The 16,031-nt window shown below is 41.4% G+C and overlaps 1 protein-coding gene across 1 annotated transcript in view; it reads right to left on the reverse strand.

Moving 5' to 3' along the window:
* LOC144254336 (ubiquitin-associated protein 2-like) overlaps nt 1–9,845 on the reverse strand; it is a 62,356-nt gene extending 52,511 nt beyond the window's left edge. Inside the window, exon 1 of the mRNA XM_077797344.1 lies at nt 9,744–9,845. The gene's annotated coding sequence lies outside the window, so the exon portion shown is untranslated. The remainder of the gene's footprint in view (nt 1–9,743) is intronic.
* Nucleotides 9,846–16,031: the final 6,186 nt, after the last annotated feature.

Here is a 16,031-nt window from a genome sequence, read left to right on the forward strand (position 1 = left end):
TCACTAATCTATCAATTGTCACTTCTCAGTGTTGTGTGCCTAATGTCCTCATAGGATGCATCTAAACTGGCAGAGGGCTTAGATATCAATTCATCATGCTGATTGGAACAGAAAGTAAAATCAGAATAAAAAACAAAGGAAAAGGAGTGTTTTTTCTTTTCTTTAAAGCATAGAATTTCAATTCAATCGAACATCTTGACTAAACTCCAACACACAAAATAGATAAAAGTGAAAAAAAAATCTAAACAGTAGAGCTGTTGCCTAGCATGTGTGAGGTTTTGGGTTTAATCTCCACTACCACCCAAAAAAAAGAAGAAAAATGAAGCCAGTCTAGTGAAATCTGGCATAGGAGTTCAAGGACCCTGCCTGTGTATCCCATCCCTCCTTCCTCACACATTACAAAATCCCAGTCTTTTGCACTACAAAGGTGTTAATGTTCCTTTCTATCTATTGCTTACACTGTTCTCATTTATCAGCTTGCACCTGGCTGTATTCCCAGATAGCAATATTTCACATAGGCAAAAGAGTACAGTAGTATGATTAAGAGCATAGGTTTAGAGTCAGATCTGGAGTCCACTAATTTTAAGATTAGGTAACAAAGGACAAGTATCTCAAGGTTTCCCAAGTCTGTAAGCAGCAGCAAACAAGATAATGTACTTCAAATGCTTAGTTAACATAAATAGCAGCAATTACAGGACTAATGAACATGGGCCACTTTTTTCCTGTTCAATCTCTTCATTCCATAATATTAAATTCACTTATTCAAAAAGATATTAATAATTTTACTGCAGAATGGCTTAAATACCATAAAATACATCCTTACATATACAATTAAAGATTTTTTAGTATATATTTACCAAACTGTGCTACTGTCTAGCTATCACCCAAATAAAATCCTCTTTCCTTTCTGATAGTTGGGCAAACTATCAGAGTATCTAAGTTTGCTTTGCTACATCCAACTGTGCAAGCTCCATCCCATTACAACAAAGCCTTTTAGTAAAATTTAAAAAATAAACGCTCTTCTGTTGTAATAAAATAGTAAATGGCCCATTCTAACAAGGATTTTTTCCTTTCACACCTGGATTGCACTGTACTACACAGAAATAATTTTCTACCATTACCATAACACTTCCAACTATAATGAATTTAGAAGGCATTAAACAAGCTGAAGTACCGAAGCTAAGAAATGTTAAAGAGATCATCTGGTCTCCAGCAATTTGAAGGAACATTTTATCAAGTAAACTGTTCCTTCAAATTGATGTTATAGCAGGAAATTTCTAATCAAAATAAAACAAGATCTTGGGCTGGGATTGTGGCTCAGTGGTAGAGCACTTGCCTAGCATGTGTGAGGCACTGGTTCAATACTCAGCACCACATACAAATAAATAAATAAAATAAAAAATTTCATCAACAACTAATAAAAATTTTAAAATAATAAAATAAAATAAAAACAAGATCTTGATGGGAGTGATCAATTAAAGCATTAAACTTACTATATAAAATTGACCCAGCCAGGCATGGTGGTTCATACCTGTAATCCCAGCCACTTGGGAAGCTGAGACAGAAGGATTATAAATTTAAGACCAGCCTCGGCAACTTGGTGACCCCACCCCAAAATAAAAACATACTGGGGATGTAGCTCAGAGAGGTAGAATGCTCCTGGGTTCAATCCCCAGTACTGGAAAATAAAATAATTTAAAAAGGCTGAGGATATAGATAAGTGACAGAATACCCCAAGGGCGCAATCCCTACCACTGCAAAAAGAATAATGACAATATAAAAAAGAATTGAAGCCAGGAGCAGTGGCACTTGCCTATAATCCCAATGACTCAGAAGGCCAAAATAGGAGGATTACAAGTTCTAGGCCAGCCTCAGCAACTTAGCAAGACCCTATCTTAGAAAAATAAAAAGTGGGCTGGGGTTGTGGCTCAGTGGTAGAGTGCTTGCCTAGCACCTGTGTAGCAGAGGGTTCAATTCTCAGCACCACATAAAAATAAATAAATAAAATAAAGGTATTGTGTCCATCTACAACATATATATTATTACATATGTATAAATATATGTGTACATATATGTTGTATATTTTGTGTATGCTTTTAAACACACACATAATAAAATAAAAAATGCTTGGAATGTAGCTCAGTTGTAGAACACTCCTGGGTTTAATCCCCAGTATCAAAAGAATTTAAGTACACAAATTTTAAAAAGAAAATGTTTACTGTGACTGATGTGACTAACTTTGTCTCTCATTTGTGAGCTGCTACAAATAAATTACTAGTCAAGGCTAAAAACAGATACAATTATGATATGGTAATAAAAGTAACAACATGGACTGGGGATATAGCTCAGTTGGTAGAGTGCTTGCCTCCCGTGGACAAAGCCCTGGATTCAATCTCTAGCACCACAAAAAAGAAAGTAACAACAAGGATACAGCCCAATTCACAGGTAGAATCTATCCTCCCAATGATGAGTTCCTGGCTTCATCCCAAGCAGAAAATAATAGTGTTTTGTTTATTTGTTTTGGTACTGTGGATTGAACCCAGAGCCTGACACATTAGGCAAGTCCTCTACCACTGTTACACACCCAGCTCTTATACTTTCTACAATGACCTTGCTATATTTTTCAAAAAAAAATTGTAAATATGCAAAGTATGATCACAGGTTTTTGGAGTGGGAGACGGAACGGGGACTACAACTAGGGATTATATGGTTATACCTGAGTAGTAGAGTGCTTGCTTACCATACATGAGGCTCTGGGTTTGATCTCCAGAACAATGGGGGGGGGGGTGTGTATACATACATACACATATATACATACTATACATACATACATACACACACACACACACACACACTTTATGTAAAGAAAAAAGGGGCCAAGCATGGTGGCATACACCTGTAATCCCAGCAGCTCAGGAGGCTAAGACAGGAAGATCACAAATTCAAAGACAGTCTCAGCAAAAGCAAGGTGCTAAGCAAGTCAGTGAGACCTTATCACTAAATAAAGATATGAAATAGAGGTGGGGATGTGGCTCAGGTCGAGTGTCCCCGAGTTCAATTCCAAGACTGCCCCCCCACCCCTGCCCCCCAAAAAAAAGAAAAGAAAAAAGGGTAAGGAGCTGTGCATACCTATGATACCAGCTACTTGGAGGCTGAGACTGGAGAACTGCAACTTTGAGGACAACTGGGCAAGACTTAAAAAATCTGAAAAAGGGGCTGGGGTATATAGCTCAATTGGTAGAGTGCTTGCCTTGCATGTACTAGGTTCAATCCCTAGCACAACAACAACAATAACAACAAATCTAAAAAGGTCTGGAGATATAGCTCAGTGACAGAGTGCTTGCCTAGCATGCAAAGCTCTGGGTTCAATCCCCAGTACCACAAAAACAAAAAAGAAAAATGGGTGTTTCTAACAATATCTTAAATCACTAGTTTTTATCTTATTTACTTTTTCAAATTTTTAAAAATTGCTTTTATAGGTAACATAGTTCCAACCAGCCTGACCTAAAAACATACTCAAAAATGGAAATTTATTAATTTGTGAAAGGGATCAGGCAAGCTCAGTCTAGAAGGCTGTGCTGGAAATCAAACCCTAGGGCTTCTCAAATGCTAGGTAAGCACTCTATCTACCCTTGAGTATACCCTGGAAAACAATCAGTCCTAAATCAAAACATTTTCTTCTAAATCCTTTTTCAAGTAAACTTATGGTTTAGGGAGTTTTGTTGTTGCTGTTTTTTTGTTATTGTTGTTTTGGTGCTGGGAATGAACCCAGTACATCATGTATGCTAAGCACATACTCTACCACTGAACTATGCCTCCAGCCCCTGAACTTGAACTTTTAATTAAGTACCCACTTATAGTTGCACACCTGTAAACCTGAAGACTCAGGAGGATCAAAAATTTGAGGCCAGCTTAAGAAAATCAGTGAGACTTTGTCTCTCAAAAAGATATTTAAAAGGGCTCAGTGGTAGAGCATCCTGGGTTCAATCCCCAGTGCCACAAAATAAATGAATGAATAAATAACCACTTATTTTCTTGTTTAATGATTTGTCAATGCCAAATCTTACCAAATCCAGCCTTCAAAGAACACACAGTCCAACCAGGTAGTCACATATAATACAAGCATCACTAAACACCTTGCTCAAGTCTATGAGGTTGCAAAGATTGTAAATTATAACATGCTGAGAAGTGGCATGTTGTAGTGTTAAATACAGTCCAAAGACCCATCTCTAAAGAAACTGGGCCCATGATCTCCTCAACTGAGGCTCAGTGAGTATTCAGAAAATTTTTGTATAGAAGCTGAAGCAAGAGAAGAGACAAAAAGAGAAAGACAAGAATAAAGGAAAGAGCCGGGAGTAGTGGTACACATTTGTAATCCAGTGGCTCAGGTAGCTAAGGCAGGAGGATCACAAGTTCAAAGTCAGCCTTAGCAAATTTAGCAAGGCCATAACCAACTTATATCATCCTACCTCAAAATAAAAAATGAGAACATGAGGGGCCGGGTTTGTGGCTCAGTGGTAGAGAGCTTGCCTAGCATATGTGAGGCACTGGGTTCGATCCCCAGCACCATATAAAAACAAATAGAGCCAGGGCTGTGGCTCAGTAGTACAACACTTGCCTAACATGCGTGAGGCACTGGGTTCAATCCCCAGAACCATGTAAAAATAAAAAATAAAGGTATTAAATCCATCTACAACTAAAAAATAAAAAAATTAAAATTAAAAAAATAAATAAAATAGAGGTATTATATCCATCTACCTATAACAGTTACAACTGATTTGATGAGACGGAGACATGTTAAAAAAAAAATTTAGGGCTGGGATTGTGGCTTAGAAGCAGAGCACTCGCCTAGCATGCATGAAGCACTGGGTTTGATCCTCAGCACCACATAAAAATATTGTGTCTACCTGTAACAAAAAATAAATTTTAAAAAATTGTAAAAGTACTAGGTATTATTAGATTGTATATACACAATATAACTAAATGAGAAGGTCCTTATGTGACATTTTACTTAGGGACAAGTTAATAACTAGCAAGAAAACAAAAGTTACAGCAAGCTGGAGGCACAATGGCAGACATCTGTAATCACAACTATTTGGGAGGCTGGGGCAAAAGGATCACAAGTAGAAAATCAGCCTCTGCAAGACCATCTCTAAACAAGTAAAGGACTTCGGATGTACCTCTGTGATTAAGCACCCTCGGTTCAAACCCCAGTATCAACAAGGAAAAAAGGGGCTGGGGGTGTGGCTCAAGCGGTAGCGCACTCGCCTGGCATGCGTGCGGCCCGGGTTTGATCCTCAGCACCACATACAAAGATGTTGTGTCCGCTGAGAACTAAAAAATAAATATTAAAAAAACAAGGAAAAAAATATACATCAAAATGTCTAAATCCAAATGATTCCCTTCTCCACAAATAATCTTTAAAAGCTTCTCACTGAGGGCTGGGGTTGTGGCTCACAGGTAGAGTGCTCACCTAGCATGCACAGGTGAGGCACTGGGTTTGATCCTCAGCACCACATAAAATATTAATATTGTGTCCACCTGTAACTAAAAATATTTAAAAAAAAAAAAAAGACTTCTCATTAAGACAGGCATGGTGCATGCCTATAATCTCAGAGGCTCCAGAGGCTGAAGCAGGAGGACTGCAAACTCAAAGGCAGCCTCAGCAACTTGGCAAAGCCCTAATCAATTTAGCAAGACCCTGACCCAAAATAAAAAATAAAAAGGTCTGGAAGGGCTGAGACTATAACTCAGTTGGTAGAGTGCTTGCCTCACATGCACAAGGCCCTGGGTTCAATCCCCAGCACCCCAAGGGTGGGGGGGGGGGTAGTATGGGGATGTGTTTTTAGTGGTTAAGCGCCCCTAGATTCAATCCCTGGTACTAAAAAGTTTCTCATTGAGCTGGGCATGCTGGCACACACCTAAACAGTAGGTTGAGGCAGGATGATCACAAGTTGCAGGCCAGCCTCAGCAACTTAGTGGGACTTTCAGCAACCTATGGAGAACACCCTGTCTCAAAATAAAAATAAAAGGGTTAGGGATGTAGCTCAGTGGTAGAGCACCCCTGGATTCAATCCCTAGTACTTCACAATCTCATATGCAAACACACACAGACAGAAAACATGATTCTCACTGAAATTTTTCTAAGTTTTAGACCCAGGTGGTGATGGCAATCCCAGCAACTCAGGAGGGTGAGACAAGAGGATCACAAGTTCAAGGCCAGCCTCAGCAATTTAGCAAGGCCCTAAGCAACTTAGTGAGATCTCATCTCAAAATAAGGAGAAAAAAAAAAAGGAGGGCAGGGGGAGTAAGGACCCATTTCCGTGGAAATGCACCACTGGTTCAATACCCATATCAAAAAGAGAAAAAAGTAGACACTTAAATTGTGTTAAAATTGGGATGGGGATGTGGCTCAAGCAGTAGCGCGCTCGCCTAGCGTGCGTGCGGCCCTGGTTCGATCCTCAACACCACATACAAACGAAGATGTTGTGTCCGCCGAGAACTAAGAAAAAATAAATGTTAAAATTCTCTCTCTCTCTCACTCTTGAAAAAAAAAATTGTGTTAAAATTATTTCAAAATCTACCACATGCTTATATGGTGATACTCCCTACAGATCCTTTCTCTCTTTGCCTTCCTTTAGGTTCATCTCCACTGGGTTTTACAAACACCAACAAAAACAGCTGCTAAGATGTATTAGGGATTACTACCTCACCATCAACACCTTGGGTGCCATAACACTTAGCTTTTTTTTTTTTTTTTTTCCTTATTGTTTTTTTTAAGAGGGAGGGAGAGAGGGAGAGGGAGAAGGAGAGAGGGAGAGAGGGAGAGAGGGAGAGAGGGAGAGAGGGAGAGAGGGAGAGAGAGAGAGAGAGAATTTCTTAATTTTTTTTTTTTTTTTTTAGTTTTTCGGCAGACACAACATCTTTGTTTGTATGTGGTGCTGAGGATCGAACACGGGCCGCACGCATGCCAGGCAAGCACGCTACCGCTCGAGCCACATCCCCAGCCCAACACTTAGCTTTTAAGGACATTCCATTTACTCAAATTAACAACTAAGAGTAAACTGGTATTTGCTGATATATGGGTTACCTTGCAAGAAGAAAAAAAACAAAATAACATCAATTTGTTAAAGTATAGAGGAAATTCTCTATTTGTGAATTAACAAAGACTCCTACTTTGGAACAGGGATTATCCCTTTATAATACATTCCCCATTCCGTGGAAAAACTATCTTAGAATAAAGGAAATCTTAACTCATCATTTTAAAAAGGATTTCAATATTTAAAGGATAACATGCTTAAAAGTAAAGTCAAGGGCTAAGATTGTGGCTCAGCGGTAGAGCCCTTGTCTAGCATGTGCAAAGCCCTGGGTTCAACCCTCAGGACCACATAAAAATAAGTAAAGGTATTGTGGGGCTGGGGTTGTGGCTCAGTGGCAGAGCACTTGCCTGCACATGTGAGGTACTGGGTTCCATCCTCGGCACCAAATAAAAATAAACAAAGATATTGTGTCCATATATAACTAAATATATATATATATATAGGCATTGTGTCCAACTACAACTAAAAAGTAAATATTAAAAAAAAAAAAGGTAAAGTCACTTCATACAGTTCAGTCCTTCAATATACGATTATACTACCTACATGCATGTCATACTTTAGGGGGTAGAGATAATGCCCGGTTTCCATTAAAAAAAAAAGAGCATATTGAAATAAATCCATTCTGGTTCATGTTCTCTTACCATTTATTCCTGAATTACTAAAAGGTCACTCTGATTTATAACAAGACACTCCTGGTGAGCAATGCACAAGCTTCACCATTTCCCAGGAAGGGGAAGTAGAGGTGTTATTGCTCTAGTCCTAAAGGAAGCTACATGTGACTACTGCTAGTCCAGCCCACACTTAAGCCAGAGGAAACAAGAGTGGCAGGAAACAGGCAGAAGAAGCAATTACAATACTTTCTCATGGCCTCATTTTCTCCCATGCCACCACCTCCAGCCATAGTTAAGTCACAAAGAAAATCTGTCCGAAAATATTCCTTAATTATTGAGAGTCAGAGCAGCAAGGAAGCAACTGGAAGAAATCAAAAGTATGGGAAACAAGTAGGACAGAGATCAGGAGAAAATCTCTCACCATACATGTGAACTATCCATAAGTAAAGAAATCAGGCAGAGCACACTGCTAGCAGGCAGAAAAGTGGTATAGGAAGCTAATCACCATTGCCTAGGGTAAGAGAAGGCTTCACAGCACAGGAAGAATAGTCTTAGCAAACTGGGGTCCTACAGGCAGGTAAAAGATGATCAATCATTTCTAGAGAGTGGAATCTATTCCTGAGATAATGAGGGCCATACCAATGTACCCACCTGATGTCTGAGCTAGAGAAGAGCTTAGGTATGAATGGCATTTACTTTCCTTCCACCTTTATTTGTGGAATCAAAGTAAAAGCAATTAACAGAAAAAAGAAATACAATAACTAGCTGGGCACAGTGACTCACGCCTGTAATACCAGTGGTACCAGAGGCTGAGGCAAGAGGACCACAAGTTCAAAACCAGCCTCAGCAACTCAACCAGACTTTGTTTCAAAATTTAAAAAAAAAAAAAAAAATGGCTAGGGATGTGGCTCGGTGGTAGAGCACCCCTGGGTTCAATCCCAGGTACAAAAAAAAAAAAAAAGAGAGAGAGAGAAAGAAAAGAAATACACTAACTAGTGGCATACCTCTTGGTGAAAAAAAGTCTTACCATGGTGAAAGAGAAAATAAAAGAACTGAATTCCACTAAAAATGTTAATCATATGCCCTTCAAATAAAAGATGATCTTTGGATGCCTTACTGAAGAGCTTAAAAAGCTCTCAATTGTTAGGCTACACAGGTGCTGGAGAAAGACTGCCTCAATACTGGCAGACTACGATTGGATTTAAGAGGTGGTAGCGAACTACAGGATTATGTCAAACAGGAAATAATAGGAACGATGATAGGATATACCCCTAAAGAAAACAAGGCCAGAGTAGTGACAGTGGAGATGTCTGGGCAACTAATTAGACTGAAAACTCAAGGAAAACGGTGGGAAAGTGATTCACCGGTAAAGAAAACTTAGTCGTTACGCACCAATGAAAGCATTTTGAATATATAACAGCACTTCACAAATTTACGAATCGCTCTAAACCTACATTAAAGAAAGAACTGGGACACAACCAAACTACACGAACCAGGAACGAGAAGGGAAACTCGGTCCCATCTGAGAAAGGAGCCATCCAGAAGAAAAAGTATTAGAATAACTACGCCAAAGAAAGGTAGAGAGTGCTGAAGTTGGGCTTGAAGAAGGCCAGTCCCAGGACAAACTCCGGGCGTGAAAACGGAAAGTTGGTCAGGATGCGGGGCGACAGCGTGGCGGGAGAGCTGCAGCCCACAGGCAGGAGCCCAAGGTGGGAGAAAAAAACCACACCCTCCAGGACGGAGATCCACGGGGGAAGGGTAAGCGCCCCTTGGAGCTAGGTGGGGCCGGGCCAAATAGAATTAGGGAAGACTGAAGAGAGAATCGGGTTACCCGGGAGCGAGAGTTAGAAAGGTGCCCGGGCCTGGACATAGTAAGGAAGCGTGAAGCCAGCGAAAGAAGCTCGGCCCGGTCCTCACAGACCGGCGCTAGGGCAGCCCAAAGATGGTTGGGTGCTCAGAAGACCTAACCCCAAGTCCAGAAAGCACGCACGGGAGCACGCACGGACCAGGAAGGGGGGAGGGTGGCAATTACCGCTGCTGCTCTCGCTGGACTGAGAACCCGTCGCCGCCGCCGCCGCCGCCGCTCGTTACCTGCCAATGTGCCTCTTACAAAGCGGCGGCGGCGGCAGGGGCGGCCCTGCCCGTCACGTGGCCTTTACGTCACGGGCCAGGGCGGAGCAAGGACACGTAGCTCGCGCGCGGCTTCCCCGCCCGCCCCGACAGCAAACGGCCTCTAACTACCAGGGCAAAGCTAATATCTCAGAGCGGGTGATGACTAGAATAAGGAGCAATTAAAGGGGACTGTATGGAATTTCTTGTAATTGGAGTTCTCAGGGTAGTACTGCCCACTGCCATGCAGGTTGCCCACAACTGCAGCTCGTTGTCGCGCTGTGATGACCTCATGAGGCACCTCGTGTTGCACCCCTGCGGCCGGCTTCCTCTAATCATGTGATGTGGTCCAGCCATTCAAGGCAAGCTTGGCCTCCAGACGTCGCAGAAATCGACTACTAACTCCAGCGTGCCGCACAGTAAAGGCACCCACTGCAGTAGCATTTCCCTTGCGAGCTCACAGATGCACGGCCACTGAGTCTAGCACAGAGGGAAGGCCGAGACCGAAAGCGCACAGGGCTGACTTGCGAAACAAATACCACTGCGTGCCACCTTCCAAGTGACCCAGCGTGGTCCCTTCTGGGAGGAGTAGTTCTGCCCCGGGAAGAAGGGGGCGGGTTCTGCTACCAAGTTGCGGGTCTCGCGCCCCGCCCTGCTCTCTGCGCGGGAAAACACCAACGGCTGGCTACAAGTTAGAAGGGGCTCGTGACTTCAATCTAACTAAATGTGGGTCAGGTTCTGCATTCCCAAATCCCGACTGCATGAAAAGACTAACATTTATTGAACTCCTGCTCCACATCAGCCCTGTATACAGTCATATTGTATCATGTTATATCATGTAATCAACCCCTCGAGGCTAGAATCGTTCTCATTTTGAGGACATGGAAAGAGGTGTAGAGAGTTATTTCCTGGCATGAAATATCCAAATCAGTTTTCTGATGCGCAAAGTGGAATGAGCCACATCTCAGTAAGACTGTACCTGTTGTTAACTCCAGGAACTAAGATGAAATGAGATAATGGTCTGTAATTATAGCACAGAGTTAGAGTTTATTTTATCATTTACTGGCCTATTTGATCCTCAAAGATACTATCCAGGGACTGAGGGTGTAGCTCAGCCATAGAACGTGTGTACCTAGTGTGGCCAGGCCCAGGGTTCAATCCTGAGCAAAAACAAAAGTGTGTATATTATCCTAGGCTAGTTTACAAGGACTTGGAATTCCAGGAGGCCTATCTCAGAGTTTTCTACCCTGGTAAAATCACTGAGTTGTGAAATTCAGATTATGTAAAGTACGTGAGTACCACATAGGAAACCCTCAACAATTGAATTATTTTCACACAGTTTATGCCCAATAGGTGTTTGCTTGTTTCCTTTTTGTACTGGGGATCAAACCCAAGGACACTTTACCATTGAGCTACATCCCCAGAACTTTTATTTATTAGGTTTTTTTTGTTTGTTTTGTTTTGTTTGAGACAATGTTACCCAAATTACTTAGGGTCCTACTAAATTGCTGAGCCTAGCCTAGAACTTGATGATCCTACTACATGGATCTACAGAGGCAGTGGGATTACAGTCCTGCATGCAGCATCACAGCTGGCTTCAACAGATTTCAGAAAGAAAGGATTTAAACTGAGTTTTGTTCAGGGCACTATGCTAATTTCTACCTGGCTAGTAATTAATAGACTAGTTCTGTGTTAAATTATTTGATGAAAACAATAGAAACCTTAAACAGTCCCACCCAGTGTCATAATGGGCAAAAGGTGCAATTTATGCTGTTGACGGGGAGAAATAAAAAATGTCCACACGCTTCAATGCGTTATTGCACTGCAATAGATTTAATCAATTCACAGCAAACAATTCTAGATTAATTCTAAGCACTGCAGGCACACTTAATCATGACAGGCTCATGACAGACATTCCCTCTGCATGCTAGGCTCAAGTGTCAGGTCATAAGTCTCAAGACTTAGGCTCTAAGTCCAGCAGATGCACATTCACTCAGACCATGATGATCAGATCAGGAACCAAGGCAGGCTTTTCCTGGGGTGAAGCTGACGGCTGGCTGAGGAGGGTTATAGGGAGAAGTCCTTTTCTCACCAAAATCAAGAGGCTGCTGTGAGTTCGAAAGCAGTGAGAACAACACAGAGGATCAGATGAGAAGAGTTGGGATATCAGTCCAGGTCCTCATCAGACTCTCAGGCTCATGTGCATCAGTGTCAGCTGGCTGAATGTCTGTTCATTTGCCCCATCATTATACTAAATTTTGAGGCTTCTGACCACCCTTTCAATCTCTATTAGCTACTACTCAATTTCTCAGTGACATCATTCGTCCTCAGGTTAAAGCATCTGGTCTGGTGGTCCCACCCTGATTTTCTTGCCTTTTCCCCTTATTGGGGTGAGGACAACAAGCCAGAGACTTCATTCTCAGATTAGGGAGCAGTGACTTGTTTGTACCTGAGGGCTATACTAGAGGACTCTGTAGGCATGCCTTGGTGAGACTGCAGGTTTCAAACTGGAGTTTAAAATGGAGTTGTTTAGGCTAAGGCCTAAGGCCATCCTTACACCCAGTTCAAGGGAAGCCTTTGTTATTAATCTAAATTGATCAAAGGCTATGCCTTAGGTTGGGTTTGTTATTGTTGTTGTTGTTGTTAGTTTTTTAGTGCTGGGAATTGAACTTAACAGCACCCTCCACTGAGCCACAGCCCCAACCCCTTTTATGTTTACTTTGAAACATGTAAACTGCTAAATTGCTTGAGGGGCACAGTGATGCAAGCCTGTAATCCTAGTGATCTGCAAGGCTGAGTCTGAAAGATAGCAAATTGGAAATCAGCCTCAGCAATTTAGTGAAGATTTAAACAATTTACCAAGATCCTGTCTCTAAATAAAATACAAAATTGGGGGGGGGGGGTGATGCAAGCCTGTAGTCTCAGCAGCTGGGGGCAGGGTTGAGGGGTGGGGAGCTGAGACTGGAAGATCTCAAGTTCAAAGCCAGCCTCAGCAAAAGCAAGGTGCTAAGCAACTCAGTGAGATCCTGTCTCTAATAAAACACAAAAATAGGCTGGGTATATGGCTCAAAGGTTGAGCGTCCCTGAGTTCAATCCCTGGTACAAAAAAGAAAAGGGAGGGAAGGGGAGGGGAGGGGAGGGGAGAAGAAAAGAGTTTAAATAAAATAAAAAAGGCTAGGTATGTGGCTCAGTGGTTAAGCAACCTGTGTTCAATTCCCAGCAACCCCCTCAAAAAAAATTGCTAAATTGCTGAAAGAATTTATATAAATTTGATTTAAATGGCTTTCTGAGTACTGAGAAAGAGGTTTCTGATTGAGGGTGCTAATCAGAAAGGATTATTGCCTACTGTTTTAGTTTTTTGTTTCTTTGTTTACATGGAGTGGGTACTTTGTGGGCCGGGGTGTGGCTCAGTTTTGGAGCGCTTGCCTAGCACATGTGAGGCAAGCACATGTGAGGCCCTGGGTTTGATCCTCAGCACCACATATAAATAAATAAAATAAAGGTATTGTGTCAACTACAACTAAAAAATATTTATATATTAAAAAAAGATCAACTTTGTTTTTTGGATATCAGAGATTGAACTCAAGGTCACTCAACCACTGAGCCACATCTCCAGTCCTATTTTGTATTTTATTTAGTCTCCTGACTCAGACTCCCAAACTGCTGGGATTGCGAGTATGTGCCACAAAGCCCTGCTAAATACAAATTTTAGTTTTGTTTCCTACAGAAACTCTGAAGGATGTATTACCATTATCTTCATCACCAATTAAAGTGAGGTAATTCAAAGTCATACTGCTACCAATTGACAGTGGCAGTGTAACAGAAGTCCCTTGATGCTTTCACTATATCCCTTTGGCTTTGAAACTTACATTTTTTTTTTCTTTTTCCCAACCTTCTCCTTCCTGATCTTCTCTGCTCTGATCTTCTTTTCCCTAACCTTCTCCTCCTTGATCTTCTCCTTTCTGATCTCTCCTCCCTAATCTCATTTTCTCTGAATCACCTCTTTTAAAACCCCCTGTTCCATGAGGTGGACAGAATCACAACCTTTGAAACCGGAATCCCTTGTGTTACTCCTTTGCTAACAAAGAACTAAACCCTATTCCTTTTTCTCAAAACTGTGTCCTTGTTATTGGATTGGCATCAAGGACAAGGACCAAGCTTTCAGCAACAGCAGAATTCAAACACAAGTCTGCTCAACTCCAGATACATAGTGATTTACTTTCCTCTAATACCTAGTATAATTTTGCCTGTCTCTCCCCACTGGACTTTAAGCTTTTGGTTTGTTTTGTTTTGTACTGGGTATTTAATCCAGGGGTATTTTACCACCAAATTATATCCCCAGCCTTTTTTATTTCTTATTTTGAAACAGAATCTCACTAAATTGCTAAGGGCCTTGCTAAATTGCTGAGACTGGCCTCAAACTTGCAACTCTCCTGTCCCAGCCTTCCAAATTGCTGGGATGATAGGTGTGGGCCACCATGCCTATACACCACCTTTAAGCTTCTTTTCATGTTTGTATTTCAGGATCTAGCTTAAAGTAAGTATAATCAATAAATATTTAATAATGGACAATGAGTGCTTATAATGTAGTTCAGTGGTAGAGCATTTGCCTTATTTGTGGAAGGCCCTGGATTTAATCTTCAGCCCTACAAAATAGAAGTGATATCCTCTGAGAGTTACTTCCAAAATGTCTGTTTCACAATTCCACATATTGCTTACAAGTAAGATGTGAAAATCAATTCATGCCTACCTGCATAACCATTTTAAAAATTCTAGAGGGGGGTGGGGGTTGTGGCTCAGTGGTAGAGCACTCGCCTCACTCGTGCAAGTCCCTGGGTTTGATCCTCAATACCACATAAAAATAAATAAATAAAGTTATTAGGAAAAAAAAATTCTAGAGGTGGAAGGAATCTGAAGCAAATTTGACCTCACTTTTTTTGTTTGTTTTTATGTACTAGGGATTGAACCCAGGGTGTTTTACCACCAAGATACATCCCAGCCTTTTTATTTTTTTGAGACAGGGTATCCCTAGACCTCAGATTTATTGTATGACCACTACTTTTTCAGCTATGTTTTCCATGTTGTGAACAACTAAACCGGTGGGGGATGGGGGAGGGGAGGTGGAGCTGGAGGTATAGGTCAGTGGTAGAGTGCTTGCCTAACATGCCTGAAGCCCTAGAATCAATTCTCAGTGTAAGATATGGAAAATGACAAACCTCAAAATAGTGTGGCTTGGGAAGAGAGAGTGAAAAAGAAGGCAACACATTGATAACATTGTCCTTTTCCTATACATTCTTTCCCAGTGACAAGTTAATCCCTAGAAAGGAAACAAACATCATCCAGTGGCTGGACAAACCTTGGGGAGGAGATATCCAGCAAGCCTAGAATGACAGTCTCTGAAAAAAAGCCAAAGCATTGATCCTTCCCAAAATAAGTCTTTTCCCAGTGATAGTGCAATGGGACCCAGGAGGAAAAGAGATACATACTGAATGCTGACCCCAGACCCTCCATTCTTCTCCAAGTCAAAATATTGCCCAGTAAAAACAAATCTTAAATTCTCACAACTCTTTCCTGGGTGCCCAAACTGACACACTGTGTCAATAATTAAGTCACCTTTCTGTATAACCTATTATCCCCCTTTGGCCAGTGGCTCATTTCCCACCAGGAAAGTGGGTCCATAGATATGTGATTTTATTCCTGAATAAAGGGCGTGCTCATCATGAAGTTGCATCTGGCTCTGTCATTTTGTGCTACCAGCACTTTTTTTTTTTTATGGGAGAATTAACTCAAAGGGGCTTAACCATTGAACCATATCCCCAGCGCTTTTTTTTTTTTTTTTTTTTCTTTCTATTCTTTTAGAGAGTGAGGGGGGGGAGAGAGAGAGAGAGAGAGAGAGAGAGAGAGAGAGAGAGAGAGAGAGAGAGAATTTTTAATATTTATTTTTTAGTTCTCGGCGGACACAACATCTTTGTTTGTATGTGGTGCTGAGGATCGAACCCGGGCCGCACGCATGCCAGGCGAGCGCGCTACCGCTGAGCCACATCTCCAGCCCTCCCCAGCGCTTTTTAAAAACATTTATTTATTCATTCATTCTTTTACATATTTATTTATTTTTAGGCAGGGTCTCACTAAGTTGCTTAAGGCCTTGTTAAATTGCTGAAGCTGGCCTTGAATTTACAATCCTCCTGCCTCTGAAGTCACTGGATTATAG

This window comes from Urocitellus parryii, chromosome 4 (genome assembly GCF_045843805.1).
Source record: "Urocitellus parryii isolate mUroPar1 chromosome 4, mUroPar1.hap1, whole genome shotgun sequence".
Classification (NCBI taxonomy): domain Eukaryota; kingdom Metazoa; phylum Chordata; class Mammalia; order Rodentia; family Sciuridae; genus Urocitellus; species Urocitellus parryii.